Source organism: Mirounga leonina, unplaced genomic scaffold (genome assembly GCF_011800145.1).
Source record: "Mirounga leonina isolate KUSES-001 unplaced genomic scaffold, KU_Mleo_1.0 Mir_151, whole genome shotgun sequence".
NCBI classification, from domain to species: domain Eukaryota; kingdom Metazoa; phylum Chordata; class Mammalia; order Carnivora; family Phocidae; genus Mirounga; species Mirounga leonina.
Genome location: NW_023270377.1, coordinates 3,243,815 through 3,259,051, shown reverse-complemented (window position 1 = coordinate 3,259,051; position 15,237 = coordinate 3,243,815). Strand labels below are relative to the sequence as shown.

Genomic DNA, 15,237 nt, shown 5'->3' with positions numbered 1-15,237 from the left:
GAAAATAAATTTCTGTTGCTTTAGGCCACCAAGTCTGAGGTGATTTGTTACAGCAGCCCCAGGAAAGTATAAGAAGGAGCTGCCCTTAGAAGGGGGCTCACGGGCCCCTTGCCCAGCGAGGATGTGAGGTCACTTGCGGGGCAGACGGTCAGCTGTGGAGACTGGCGATAGCAGGGGTCCCTCACGAACAAGCGGCTGACCTCCAGATCACCCTACACAGGACCTTCCGCCAGCATCCGGAGGCCCCAACTCTACACACGTGCCTGACACAGAGGTCAAAGACCACAGAAAATCAACACATGTAGGGAAAAGGGGAAACAAGAAGGCGAGCAGAGTAAACCTTCAGAGAATCTACAGAGAACAGGAGTTCTCAGAGAACAGGATAAAATAATGGATTCTTAAAACAAGCCTACTACTCAAAAACATTTTTTTAACAGAGTAATAGCGATCACTCGATAGTTAAAAATATGAGGATGAGAACCAAAACACAAGAGTGACAGAAACGAAGTTGAGGGGGCGCCTGGGGGGCTCAGTCGGTGAAGCGTCATGATCTCCAGGGTCCCGGGATCGAGTCCGCTTCTCCCTCTCCCTCTGCCCCTCACGCATATTTTATGATTACACTAAATGATAACACTTACCTGCTTTCCCGTTGAGTTAATTATCCTGAATTCAATTTAAAAGTTAAACATGCACGCCTGCACCCCACAAATAGTTTCCCTCCCCGCTTCTCCCCCTAGAAGGCCCGCACTCCCACTGAAAGGACTCTCACTCTCCTGGGGGCAGCTCTGGACCGAGGCCCCCTGCTCCCCGCTCCCAGCCCCGGTGACCCGGTGACGCGGGGCCACGCAGCCCGCGGACGCCGGACCAGGCAGGACCTGTGAGCCCTGCAGGCAGCTCCCCCACCCTCCCTGCAGGAACCTTCTCGAATGCACCCGCCCAGAGACCCTGCTTGGGGCCCCCCGGGGAGCAGGAGGTCCTGACAGTGGGGAGAGGGGCGCTGTCCCCGGTAGCAGTTTCCCAAGTCACTGCTGCTCACACAGGGGGGCTCCTGCATGGGTCCTGGGGCTCTTCTCTCATTGTCTCCGTTCCTTGGTCTTCTGAACTATTTTCCAGAGGATTCCTTCTACTTCTAAACCTTTTACTGAGGTTTTGCTCTACTTTTGACCCCACAGCACGCCCTTGCTGTGAGTGTTCTGTTCTCATAGCCCTGCGTTCATGTTTCATGGATGCATTACGTCTTCTTTAATTCACTGAAGGTGTTAACGAAGCTGGGTTTGGGTTTGAGTTTTTTCTATCTTTTTCCTTTTTCTTTTGATCTTGATGTTTTGTTTTTTTTTCTTTTATTGTGTCAGCTAGGTCATCTGCAAAGCAGACGTGAAGAGCAGAGTTAGGAGTGAACGACACGGGTTGGTGGCAAAGCCCGTGACGGTTAAAATCCAAGCGGGCGAGCATTTCCTGCTGGCCTCCAGATTCCAAGCTGGGCCTGTAAAGCTCAGGCTTCTTCCTCCTCCTTGAACAGGGTTGTATCACACCCCCCACAGGGCCGGAGAGGCCAGCTGGAGGAGGGGCACCCGTCCAACTGTGGCAGGTAGTGTGGGCGTCTGGGCCCCCTGCTCGCAGCTCATTCCCGCCCCCTGATCCTGCCCCGGCTCCATCCCAGAAGTACCATTTCCGTAGGGGAATGGACTACCCCCAGGCACACCCAGCTTCGTGACTTGGTGGGTGATAAACGGTGATGGGAGATGGACCACCAACTCGTTTAAAGGTCATATTCTCACAATCTTCAAAGGCAGTGCGGATCATGCCACCCCACCCAGCTTCCAGAAAGTGACATTGTTTTCCATTCACTACCTTGTCCGAAGGGGCGTAAGGGGCTTTCCAGGATTTCCACTTGGTCTTCCCATTATGATGGCTCTTACTCGCATTCCAAGGGTCCAGCTCAGGAGTGGCACCTCTGCCAAGTATATCAACCCCAAGGCTGTACTGAATGCAACGCAGCAATAACCAGCCATCTCTGCTGTCCTCATACATACTGTTGCCTCCCTGCTTTCAGTAGACCGATCACACTTGTCAGGGCGTCCGCTTCACTGGGACACTCTTCCAAGTCACCCACCATTAAAATTGTCGGCATCTGGGCCAGCGTCTTGAGCTAGGCGCTATCCTCAGCCCACATACCACTTGGGATGGGATCCCCCTCTCCAACCAGGTTGTGAGCAATCTAGCTCCTACACCTAATTCTCAGGTCCTCTGCAAAGCAGAAGCAAAGACAAACGTGCAAGAGATGTATTGGGCATCACACCTGTGAAAAATAAAATGGGGAGGGGACAGGAAGGGAGAAGAGCCTTCAGACGGTGATGCGTGTCTGGCTCCTTGGACGGAGAGAGAAAGAGGGACCCAGGAGGGGAAGCCCAAGTGGGCTATGCAGCCCTGAGCACAGCTCGGCTGGGCCATTGGGCCATGGGGAGTGCTGATGCAGAGGTCATCCTTAGAGGAGTCCCACACAGGCTGGAAAGGGTGAGCCTCGTACTCCCGATGTTGCCCATCATTGGCCTCTGCTTGCAGCTGGGCAGAGCTGACCTCGACTGGGGGAGTTTCTGGAGGGAGATCAGAGGGCCCCCCCCCCATGGCTGTCGAGTCCCTCTCTGAATGTTCTTTTCTTCTGCATTTTTTTGTGTGTGAGTACTCTGCTTTGCTCTTGTCTTTCAGGCTGCCAGCTCGCCTTCCATGTCTGACGGTTCCCGGCTGTGTGTTCATTGAGGGGCGCAGGGCCGTGACGCTGCCTGGGGCACGGGCTGGCTGCTGGTGGGCCTCTCACTGGGTGATGCCGGGGCCAACGATAACTCGGGACCTCAGGAACAGGGTCCAGGGGAGGGGGCAGTAAAAGTCAGACTGCTAGGTCTTGGCCCTGGGATACCTAGCAGAGGCCATGCCAACGTGAATCCTCCCAGAATAACTTAAATTCCTGAGTGCAGAATCCTTGGTCAGTCGGTAGGGGGTGGGTCAGGTGGTTGAGTCTGTCGGGTAGATGGAGGGGTCCAGGAGAGGAGCAATGCTTAAATGGCAGATACTCTGGGGAAGAGGGGGTCAGGTGGTATATCTCCACTTAGCCCCCTGTTTCAGGTCTGCAGCCTCCCCACAGGCGGCACCCTGAGTCCTGGGCGCCTCCAGGCTCCGCGGGGCTAGCACGCCCTCCCCGGTGCCGCCCCTCTGCGAGTATCCCCGTGAGGACCCTCCACCACCTCTCCAAAGGTGTTGAAATCTCACATCCTGGGAAGGATCCCCTCCCATTCTCTTTCCTTCTATGAGTTTATAAGACCATCTCAAATCCTGTTTTGGAAGAAAGCTATAAAATTTGTATTGCTCAAACTGCAATGGTGAAGCTTACAGATCTTTCTCTCTGGCTGCTTCCCCCCACCGCCCCGACCCTGCTCTTGGCTTCACCCTGAGCACTGCCCCACAGCTGGTCATCTTCCTTCTGACTCGGATATGGGATGGGAGCCTCGTGCACCCTGTTCCACACGCAGTCCTATCCAAAGACATGCTCCACCTGCCAAGACGTTAGCAGAAGCAGCAGAGATGTGCATTGCTGTGTGTCTCAGGATTGCTCGGGAGAGAGCAGTCACAACTCCCGAAGATACCCCTAAAGCAGTCTTCAGCCTGGCTCCTTCTGCAGGTCCATGCTAGGGGGCTCCTGTCCCCCATCCTCTCCATGCAACCCTTCCTCTGCCCAGTCCCCCAGCTTGGGGCTTGCCTCCGCCCGGCCACCACACCCCCACGGCTCCCCAGATCATTCACTAACAAAGTGTAGACTAAAGCAGCGTTGTCCCACTTGTCCCAGAGATGCTGCTTGGCCAGGGTGCCTTGGGGATGCTGGACCTGGCACCACCTGATCCCTGCAGGTCTCCAGCCAGAGACAGCCAGTGAGGCCAAAAATGACCAGTGCCCCGAAGGGAGGGCTGTCCCAGCAGAAGAGGGGGACAGTGTCCAGTGAAGGTCTCAATATCCACCCAGAGTCAGGACCTGGGAGAACAGACCAAAGGGCTGGGGACACTTGCTGCCGTCTCCGTCCCACACATCCCTCCCACCACGGGCCCCATGGTCCCGGCAGAGATAAGAGTCACACATATAAAGTTAAATGCATTCTCCCTCTGACCCTCCTCCCTCTCGTGCTCTCTGTCTCTCATTCTCTCTCGCAAATAAATAAATAAAATCTAAAAAAAATAATAATAATAAAGTTAAATGCATTAGACGAGCAGTGGAAGAGTCTGCATCCTGATACTCGTCTAAATCTCTAGATTTGCATGTAATTACATGCACAATTATACAGCATACGATTCTTTCCATCACACGAAACGTGGCTTCAGTGAACATGTGAACGGCACCATCCGTTCCATAATGAACACACTCAAGATGAAGGTGATTCACAGAACCCTTCTGGCTTGTGTCGGGACCAGCAGTTTCTGGAGCCCCAGTGAGGCGAGGATTTCTCAGCCCCAGGAGACCCAGACCCCTACACGGGGCAGCCCGGTGCCCCCTGGGATGATGTGCCTCTATAGAGGGGCCTCGGGGAGGGGCGTCAGTAACATGAACACCCACAGCTTGACCCACAGGCACTCAGCAGAAAGGAGAGCTGGGGGTGCCCCGTCAGGGGGCCTCTCCCAGGACCTGCCAGCACTGGAGAGATCTAGTGAACAGCAGAAGGGCATATGAGGGCCCCATGACCTGGCTGGGCCTGGGGAGCCCCAGATGTGGCATGGCGGGAACTAGGCAGGGTAGCCCCCGGGTCCCCCTGACTGCCCGGCAAGCAGCTCCCCGCTCCCCAGGCGTCTTGCTGATTCTGACCCTGCCTTACACCTGGACTGTTGCCACCCCTATCCTGGCATTGCAAAGTGGGGGAGCCTCACACAGCCAAGGGCTTGGAAGCAGGGGGAGCCTGCTGTCTCTGGGGTAACGAACAGCTGGGAAGAGCTCGGGGGAAGAGCTCGGGGGGCAGGATGGGTGGATCCTAAGTGGAGCTCCCCAGCACCTGCCTTTGCCAGGACCTCAGCAATGCTGATGGACTGGCTACTGTGTGGATTATGGTTCTTTGGAAAAAATGCATTTTTTCCACATATTAAGCAACACCCAGTCCTGATTCTCCAACTAAGATTTCCACAGATGTTCCTTTGGGCTTGGTTATTACAGTGTTCCAAAGGCAGCTAAAGTGGAGCAAAGGTATTCAGGGGCGCGGGTAGGGAGTCTGATGACCCCACGGAGGAAACACCTGGGTGCAAGCAAAATATGGATCACAGTGAGCCGAGCAGGACAGTGTTCTCTGCTGCAGGAGGACAGGGGAGAGGAAGAAAGAAAGAAAAAGAGAGAAGGAAGAAGAGAGGGAGGGAGAGGAAGGAAGGGGAAGGAAGGAAGGAAGGAAGGAAGGAAGGAAGGAAGGAAGGAAGGAAGGGAGGAAGGGAGGAAGGGAGGGAGGGAGGAAGGGAGGAAGGAGGGAAGGAAGGAAGGGAGGGAGGAGTGAGGAAGAGAGGGAGGAGGGAGGGAGGGAACTTACTTCTGCTAAGGTGTCAATTTGACAGTAAGAAGTGACAGTAAGCAGCACCGAGCAACCTGTTAGTGAACTTCGGAAGGGGACAGGAGTCCGATGTCCTCCAATCAAGGGTCCTTTTTATGTCCCTGCCACAGGACCCTTTTTAAATATTCATACTTTATTCTAACAGGCTCTGTAGGTTCAGTCCTCTCAAGAAGCTGAGGCCAAGAAGAGATTAGATGCGCAGGAGGGTCTTTGGGGGACACCCGAGCAGGACAAAGAGACAGGGGCAGGAGGAGGTAGGGTGAGCCTGCAGACAGGGAGGCTGTCCTAACTCCATGAGAGGAGAAGGGAAGGGAGAGCTTCAGACTCCAGCGCAGCGCCAAGAGAGCTTCAGCCAGGTTGGCAGGAAGTCCTTGTGCCCGAGTGTCCCACTGGAGGGGGTCCCACCGCTCGCGGAATCCAGCCTGCGTCAGAGCCCCACGTGCTCAGTCAGCCCGGGAGCAGCCACGGGAAGTGTGATCTTGCTGAGCGAGAACCCCCATGGCGGGGAGCCTGGCCCCAACTCTTCACACACCAGCAGTGTGTGCGTTGTGTGGTCACATACCACCTGAGAACGTCACCATCCGGAAGGATCTTCTTGATGTCATTTGCTACCTCGTTCCTCCGTGTTCCCCTCCACTGGAGCATCAGCTCCCCGAGGCCGGGAACTCTGCCTGTTGCATCAGCCCCTAGCCCCTGACACACGGCCGGACACCTAGTAGGTGCTCAAATATCTGTGGAAGGGAAGAACGCATGGAGGAAGATCTTGGCTCGACAAGTTATTATATTGCAGCAGAGATTTTTGAAACCAGGGAAGTTTAACTCCCCAAACTAGGATAATAAATACTCAGATTTTTTTTCTTGATTGCTATCACAAAAAAAACACTTATTTGTGTTAAAAGGTAAAATTGCCTTACGTACTCACAAAGTGTGTAGCCATCATAACCCATGGTGCTGGGGACGCTCTCCACGTCATTCTTTTCAGCCGAGGGTTTATGATATGCAAAGCTACATATGGTATTATTTCCATACCTCTATTAGGCTTCCCAAAGGAAAACATTCCTTAATCGGGGAGGGGGAATAAGAGACTTGATATCAAGCCATGCAGGCTGATTTTTGGCTAACGATGCGGAAGTCCTGTAGCTGGAAGCTCAATATACAATGCACATTAATTGCCTCCAGTATCAAGCAGCGCTAGAACCTAAGCATACAGCTGTTTTACCTTATAATGTTATATAAACAGAGCCCTCTGCACATTAGGGCAAAAGATAAACATTTGGAACAGAATAATTAGAAAAACCTGGAACCACCATAATCAGAAACAGCCTCTAAGAGAGCTTAATTTTAAGACAGGGTTATATTATGGGTTTTGCAAAGAGGCTTTATTTCTTAACTAGGGGGGGAAACAATCCAAATGCATGTGCTACTAACTCTAACAAAGTTCAAAGGCTTTTTCATGACACTTCAGTATATTAATCATTCCAGAGGGGACACAGAGTCCTTGTCCATGCAAAGGACATGGGGGAAAATCCAGATCACCCAGCAAGGAGAACAAGGTTATACTTGGAAATGAATGACTTTGAAAACTTGTGTGACACCTTTATTTATTTATTTTTTTTTTAAGATTTTAGGTAATCTTTATACCCACCGTGGGGCTCAAACTCACAACCCCGAGATCAAGAGTCACAGGGTCTACTGACTGAGCCAGCCGACCCCCCTACTTGTATGGCTTTTGATTTCAAAGTGGGAGGTAGAGCAGACCTGGCCTGACCCCCCTGGACCTGGGCAGCCCCCGACAGGCATCTCTGTCCTTCTGTCCTTCTCTCTCCTGCTTTGGTCGACCCTGTAGATGCCTCTCAGGGATTCCGTGGACACTGTGTCCCAGCTCCCTCGGCAAGGGCCCTGGGTGATGGGCAGTGATGTGTGACAGACAAAGTAGCCTTCTGAGACGCACCTGCTAACACACCTGAGCTTCTTCTCTGGTGAGAAACACCCACATCTGCCTAGGCCGGTCAGGCTGTGCTCCCATTCGTCCGCCCTGCTGACCACCTCCAACAACGTTTTAGCCATCATGGCCTGTTGTCCCCATGGCTTCCCAATTGGGAAATGGAAACCAGGAAGGTCAAGAGAGAGGCCTGGAGTCAGCAACCGCTAGGCAGTGTTGAATTCGAGCCCACACCTGGAAGTTCCACAGGACTTGACTTGAATCCACACATCTTGCTTGAGTCTAGACTCGCTTTGAACTGGAGGTGCTGGGACGACCATTCATTGTTTGTGTGTCAGTCGATGAGTCTTGAGCTGTTTGGGCTGGAAGGACACAGAGGTGAATAAACCAGGGATGATCCCAGCCCCGCCAGCCCCAGCATCCCAGGGGGAAGACCGACAGTAAGAGACACAAAGCCCCCGGTCTCATGGAGCTCTGGCTGGCACAGTACCAGAAGGGTGTCCTGCCCCCTCCTCCACCCCTGCTTCTCAGGGGGCAACTCTCTCCTCCCCTAGAGATCCCCAGCTATCTAGCTTTCCCTGTGTGTCTGAGCCTCACTGTCCCCTGGCCATGTGCCCAGGCCAGTGATGAAGCTGACAGGGAGGGACAGCGACAAGGAGGCCAGGCCAGGCCTGGCCCCAGAGCGGGGAGAAGGAAGAGTCCACCCAGCCCCACCCCTGCCTCTGGAGGTTGCCACACTCCTGGGATCCTTCTTGTCCCTGATCTGAGCAGACTTTTCACCATCTAGAAGAGAACACCCAGAAGACAAAGAAAATAAAACTCCCGTTCAGAATGCCAAGATGGGGAAATTTATCTTAGTGCTCAAAAAAATTTTTTTTTTGGAATAGCATGATATGTCTGAGGCCCATCTTTGAGTGGGAAGTTGTATTTATCCAACTGTTCCTTGTTATCTCCCTTCCCACCATGACAGGGTGAGGGCAAGTCTGATCTGGTGGACTCTCAGAGTTCTGGGTGGGAGGGTGGGGCATGGTCAAGGCCTTGATCTTCCTGGGCAGCGCCCCCACCACCCACGCCTGTCTCTCTCTCTCTCTCCCCTCTCTTCCTCCCTCCTCCAGGAGAGTGTTTGCATTTGGTCCCATCCTCCTGTTTTGACCTCAGCCAAGCGACACGTCACACCCGGACATACATGATCCTGGACAAAGACCCCGCGTGGCGGCCTCCGTGGAATCTTGATGTCTCACTCCAGTTTCCCAGCATCCACATCCAGCTGTTGGAGGTTAGTGCTTCTGTCAAAGATTTAAAAACCTTTTTCAGGAAATCTGAGTGTTTCTGGTTTGGCCCAGGCCTTGCTAAAACATCCCACTGGGAGCAGGGAATCAGGCTCGAGATGCTCATGTTCGTAGAAGTCAGCCCGGAAGGAAAGGCGTCCTGGGCTCCTGGTGTCTCGACAGGGTTGAGCCCAGCGTTTCCAGCAACTCCTCTGCCGCTACCCCTTCGTCCATAAATGACCCCAAGTGCCACCGGCCTGGAATAGTCCTCCTGAGAGCCCTCCAGCCGGACGCACCGCCCTGCCTCGTTGTGATGCCATGAGGGCCCGGGTCGTGTCCCACGCACAGCCTGAGTTTGATCGCTCGTTCCTCACGTGTGTGGAGGACCTTCTCGGTGTTGGATACTGCTCTGCAATGCCCCGGAGACAGGGGAGAACAGGCCAGGACCCCAGCCCTCGGGCAGCCTCCGCTCACAGCAGGAGCCAGACCAACGTGATGTTAGCTGTGGCAAAGGGAGGCTGGACCCTGTGGGGACTGGAGGCATGATGTGGAAAGTTCCAGAAGCTGGGGTTGAGAAGGGGAGCCAGGTGTCAGGGGCCCTTGAAGGCCTGGCCGTTACTCTGAGTGAGAGGAGAAGCCTTGAGGCACGAGGGCAGAGGAAGCGCAGGGTCTGGTCCTCCCCAGCACTCATACACGTCCTCCCCTTCCTCGGCCAGGCTGTGGTCCACCCCACCGTGCATGGCGAGGGCAGTGGGAGTCCATAGCAATGAGCATGCGCCACCAGCCAGGCGGCCCCCACCCGTCACATTCACACTGCTCTGGAGGCAGGCAGGACTGACCCCCATCTCTCCCCGTGTGGGGGCCTCTGGTGCTCTAGGGGACCTGCTGCCCACGGCTGCAGCCAGGATCCCCCGGGGTCCGGCTCACACTGTCCTGGGGTCCCTGAGAAGTCCCTGGGCACGTGGGGTGAGCCACGGTGGCGGGGCTCGGCAATCAGGCCAGGACCCCGGGCCAGGCGTGCACCCCTGGTGGCCAGGGAGGGGAGGATGTGGCTCTGGCCACCACATCAGCCAGCGCCAACAAATGTTTCCTTGGCTGCAGAAAGTTCTACGGGACAGGGCCGTGCCCAACGCGCGGGTCTTGGGCCGTCGCTCCGCTGACACTCTCCACAGGAGCCCCTGCTGTGTCCTAAGACCGGTCCTCCAACCAGGCTGTCCTTCATGGACATTCTCTCCCTCTCTGCAGACTGCCTTTTCGTCTTAACGGGGTCTTTCACAGAACAATGTTTTCATTCTGATGAGGTCCAATTCATCAATTTTTTTCCTTTTATGGGATAGGCTGTCTGATGCCAAATCTCAGAGCACTTCACCTGGTCGTAGGTCCCAAAGATTGTCTCCTCTGTTTTTCCTACGAGTCTCGTGGCTTCACATTTTACATTTCAGTGTGGGATCCACTTTGAGTTAAATTCTGTACGAGGTATGAGGATGGCTCAGGGTTCACTTTTGTCCACAGACAGCCGATTGCTCGAGGGCCATCCGTCGGAAAGACAGCCTCCCTCCCTCCGTCGGCTTGGTTTGGCTCTGTCGTCAGAAACCAGCTGGGCATGTGTGGGCTCATGTTCGTGCTCAGCTCATGCAGCTGTTGAGGATCACCTGGAGCGTGGGGCTCAGGGCCGGCGATTGGATGGACACCCCTTAGTCAGCAGGATCACGGAGCAGAGACCGTGTCCCTCCTAGGCCTCGCCTTAGCCCTCAGCAGCCCGAGAGCTGTTTCCCCTTCCAGCCCCACCACGCTGCTGCCAGACACACGGCAGCTCTGCCGGGACACACACACCCCCACACCACCACAGGGGCTCAGCCAAAACTCTGCCCCAACAAGCGTGTCCCGACAGCCTCGCCCCTACCCCACGTGGGACACACGGCAGTTCTGATGACAAAGGCACATGGGGAGGATGCGGAGGGGATGTCCCCGACTTCCTTGTACTGGGGACCAGGCTCAGGCACCCCACTCTGATGTCAAGCTCTAGGGATCCTGACCGCTCTCTTCGGAGCCCACATCCCTGGGTCCCCAAAGAGTCCCTCCCAGCATCCGTCCCTGGAGCGGCCGCATCTCCCTCACTTTTAACTCAGGACCCTTCCCGCTGGAGCTGAGGCCCATTTCCTGTCCAGGGTCCCCCACGCAAATGAACAACAGCTGGGAAACGTCCTTGCTGAGGCTGAGCACACGGCGTCACCCCCACCCCTGAGGGGCTCATTGACTGCCGAATGGGGGCAGGCTCCATCTTCCCCTGAGCGGCCCTGGCCCCCTTGCTGCTCAGCTGAGCCTTTCCAAACTGCCTCATCCTGTGGCCACAAAGGACAACCAGCCTTGCGCAGAGAGAGGGAGGCGGCCCTGCAGGGGAGTCAGCTCAGTCCCTACCTAGGGAGCGCCCACCCCGTGCCAGGCAGGTTCTCTGTGCCCTGCAACAGAAGTAGATGTCTGCAACCTCCTGCATCCTTCCTCTGGCAAGGAAATTTGGCCCCACAGGCGGCCAGGCCACGGTGCAGAGCCTCTGAAAGCAGCTCACGGGAGCTCAGGTAAAGGCTTGGGGAGGTCGGAGCCCACATGCTATGGGGACAGGGGGACAGGAGAGACAGTCATGTTGGCTAGAGGACCAGTGAGGTCCTGGAGAGGGGCTGGAGCCTGAGACTGCTGGGGAGTGTGGTCTCTGATGGAAGGAAGGAGGCATGCAGACTGCAGACTACGGACTACGCAAAGAGAAAGGGTAGGGCCAGGGCTGGGGAGCGGTGGAGGCGGGACACATCGTCCAGGGAAGGACTTATCTGTGGGGTTTGAGGAGCCAGCCCCCACCCCAACTTTTCTTTCTTTGTTTTAAATTTTCTTTATTTATTTGGCAGAGAGAGAGACAGCGAGAGAGAGAACACAAGCAGGGGGAGTGGGAGAGGGAGAAGCAGGCTTCCCGCCGAGCAGGGAGCCCGATGCGGGGCTCGATTCCAGGACCTGGGATCATGACCTGAGCCGAAGGCAGACGCTTAACCGACTGACCCACCCAGGTGCCCCCACCCCAACTTTTCAACCTTCTGATGGTGAGCCTGCTTGTGGCACTAGGGTCCTCGTGCCGAAGGAACAGGCGCGGTGAGACACCCAAGGCTAAATCTGACCCAGTGCCCTGGAGCGCAGTTGCCATCAAAGACGCGGCAGAGTAAGGTCGCTGAGAACACCTTATGATAAACGCAATGGCAACAGGTTACTTAGCAGACAGCAGGTTTTACCTGCACTCTCAGGCTGAACGACCGGGCGTCAGAGGGCTTTCACCCAGCCCCCAAGTCCAGACCTCTGACGTCTGGACTGCTCATTATCTGTCCTCCCCAACCCAGGTGTTTGGGGGGAATGGATGAGAATTCCAGATTTTACTGAAGAGCTGCAAAACTGCCCCTCAGAGAAGCTACCTATGACATCACCAGCAGGAGTGGGAGGGGGGATCCCAGCAGACACCTTGCAAAGTCTCCCCCACTGTACCCAGGGTGAATCCAACTAACATGAGACCCTTCCTCATCCTGACACCTGATGCTGGTCAGGCCGTGGCTGCTGTGAGGTCTTCTGTGGCAGCAAATGCACCCCAGCCAGGTCAACGTCGCTTCCCAATCACAGAAACCCCAGTTCCAATTGACGCAAGCAAAGAGACCCCCTCCCTAGGCGGAAAAGTTCAAGAATAGCAATGGTCTTGGTGACAACTGGATCCAGGACTCAAACAAGGTCATCAGGGCCCTTCCCTGCTCCTCCCAGCCACCTACCACCCAGGGACAGTGACCACCTGCGCTGGGACGGGAGGTCCTCTGTCTCCCAGGGCCACATATCAAGCCTGGGGAAGACTCGGATTGGCCCTGCTCGGGTCACATGCTACGGCCAGGAGGACGGGACAGTCCCGTGGTCCAGCTGGGTGGAAAGTGAGGGATCAGAAAGAGCAGTTCCCCAAGTTCCATGGAAGACAGGACCCACAGAAAGAAGGCAGCCATAAAGCGTAATCTCCACACAGAGGATCATGGAGATCTCTGACATTGACAAGCGTTCCCACAGACATTACCTTGTCCGATTCCCTGTTCCCCACAGGGTACAGGCAGGCCCGATGGCTGCCGAGAAGCTGGCAGCCGCACCCACTGCTCTCCTTCACGACACCATCAGACTGCTACCCAGTAGACACCGTGCCCACCTGCAGCCCTGACTTCCCACCAGGGCCCCCGCTCCCAGCCAAGGGCTCTCTCTGGACACAAGAGCATGCACAGCCCCCTGGGGGTCCAAGAGCAGCCCTCAATCCATGACCGGCAGAAGCAGCAGAAGGAAGTCCTCACCTTCTCGCATCTGGAGGGGGACAATTCTACGTGGTCCCTAGGAGGCCCAGTAGCCCACGGGGATAACCAGGGTGATCACACACCTGTCTCCCTGCCCCACTGCCCTGCCTCCCGGACCACCCCCCAGACAAACGACTTGCGGGCAGCCAAATTCTCAACTCAGGGTCTGCCTGGTAGAACCTCCAACAAGATGCTCTATAAACACTGATAAGCTATTGTTGATAAAGCAGATACAAGAAAATGCTATAAAATAACTAAATTAGGGCGCCTGGGTGGCTCAGTCGTTAAGCGTCTGCCTTTGGCTCAGGTCATGATCCCGGAGTCCCGGGATCGAGTCCCACATCGGGCTCCCTGCTTGGCGGGAAGCCTGCTTCTCCCTCTCCCCCTGCTTGTGTTCCTGCTCTCGCTATCTCTCTCTCTGTCAAATAAATAAAATATTTAAAAAAATAAATAAATAACTAAATTATATACCAATACCCTCCAACCCAGAAGGCAAATAACAGTGCACAGCTCCCCGCCCCACGCCCTCAGAGACAGACATTGCTAATCGACGGAGGCCCCTTTTGGAGGCTGTCCAAGCCCAGCAAGAGAGAGCATCATGATCACTTAGTCATGTCTGCCACTGGTAGAATAAGTGGGGGGCACAGCATGTGCCTTGCTGTTTGCCATCCCTGCTCCAGCCAATTGGCTTGCAGAGCCCATAAACCCACTCAATGAATGTCACTGTCATCATGTCACCAGTTCTCACAATGGCTAATTTTCCTCCCTCCCTCCCCCAACATTGCCAGCCTTGCTAAGAGTCATATGTGCATACCTGATGGATGAATCTGCTGGAAAATGCCCAGGGCTCAGCTTGTCTCGCCATCTGACAAAGGAAACAGAGATGCCGAGCGCAGAGGACAGTTAGCACCCACCTGGGTGAGTGATGCAGCTGAAAATAGGCATGACTCACCCTTGGCAGGGAGGACCAAGCTGCAGTTCCAGCAAGCCCTCCTCTGCCCTAAATGCCACCAAAGGTGTCCAGGGAGCAGAACCGTGCGTCCTGTAGGTATGGCTCTGTGTGTGCATGTCATGCAGCCACACAGCCGCCCAGACCCCGCTCCCGCAAGAGTCACGCGGCTCGAGGAGGGCCTTAGGGCTCCGCTGCTCATGTTACACAGAGCACAGCCAGAACCATCTGGCCAGGCCTGGAGCCCACTCGGAGTCCCTGTATAAACACATCCCGTCACCTAGGAAAACAGAATTACATTTTCCATAGTGAAGAAATAAATCTCTAGGGGGTATTTACGAAAATGTATACTCTGCTAAGGGACAGTGTGTTTTTTGCCAATTAGCTAGAACAGGGTCTTCGCACAGCATAACAAAACAAAAGAGAATGAGGAAAGGAAAGTCCAGTTAGGTCTGCGTTCAAAATAAACAATCTTTACCGTTACAGACAGTCCCTGGTTCATACACGGTCTGAGTTCCAAGACTGTGTTCCCAAGTCAGTCATTTGGAGCTTGACATGTACTTTCCGACAGAAACTATGTCCATTGGTCATAAAGCTAACCCACGGCCGTCTCTTCCTCTGATAGTGATGGAAGTACATTACCACCTTCACATCTTCACTTCCCTGCAGCATTGCCTTTGCATTGCCTCTGGGAGAAGATACATTCTGATGTCCAGAGAGGGTCAGGCAGGGCCAGAACTGGGGAAGGCCCAAGGGGGTATGGGTGGGGCCAGTGAGATCTGGTTGCCATTGGCTTCTGGTGTGAATGCCAGCACCCCTCTCTCAGCCCCAGTCACCTCATCTCTGAACAGTTCCCACCTTACATTGTTGCTGCTGGGACGATGAAGTAGCCCCAAGGATGCAGGGCACAAGTTACAGAGCTTGGCCCCAAACAAGAGCTTGGGGGAGAAGCTGCACTGTTACCTTCATGTGCAAAAGAGAACTTGATTATGAAATCCAAGCATTTTAGGATTTGAGGGAATTCACTAAGTGTTTCCAACAAAGGGCATATCTGTTTTGTCCTAAAATGATCCCCAGGCCTGGCCCATGGCAAGCTCTAACAAGGACTGGGTGGGTGGATGGATGGATGGATGGATGGATGGATGGATGGATGGATGGATGGA

The 15,237-nt window shown here is 54.9% G+C and overlaps 1 long non-coding RNA gene across 2 annotated transcripts; it reads right to left on the bottom strand.

Annotated features, from left to right (window-relative positions):
* Positions 1-5,685: 5,685 nt before the first annotated feature.
* Positions 5,686-14,219, bottom strand: LOC118011903. Of its 2 annotated transcripts, XR_004679554.1 has the most exons (4): positions 14,078-14,219; positions 13,940-13,990; positions 8,695-8,794; positions 5,687-7,870 (listed from the first exon to the last, which is right to left on the bottom strand). It is a non-coding gene; the product is annotated as an uncharacterized LOC118011903 (long non-coding RNA). The 2 variants fall into 2 exon arrangements; XR_004679553.1 differs by having other exon boundaries at positions 5,686-7,870; positions 13,940-14,219.
* Positions 14,220-15,237: the final 1,018 nt, after the last annotated feature.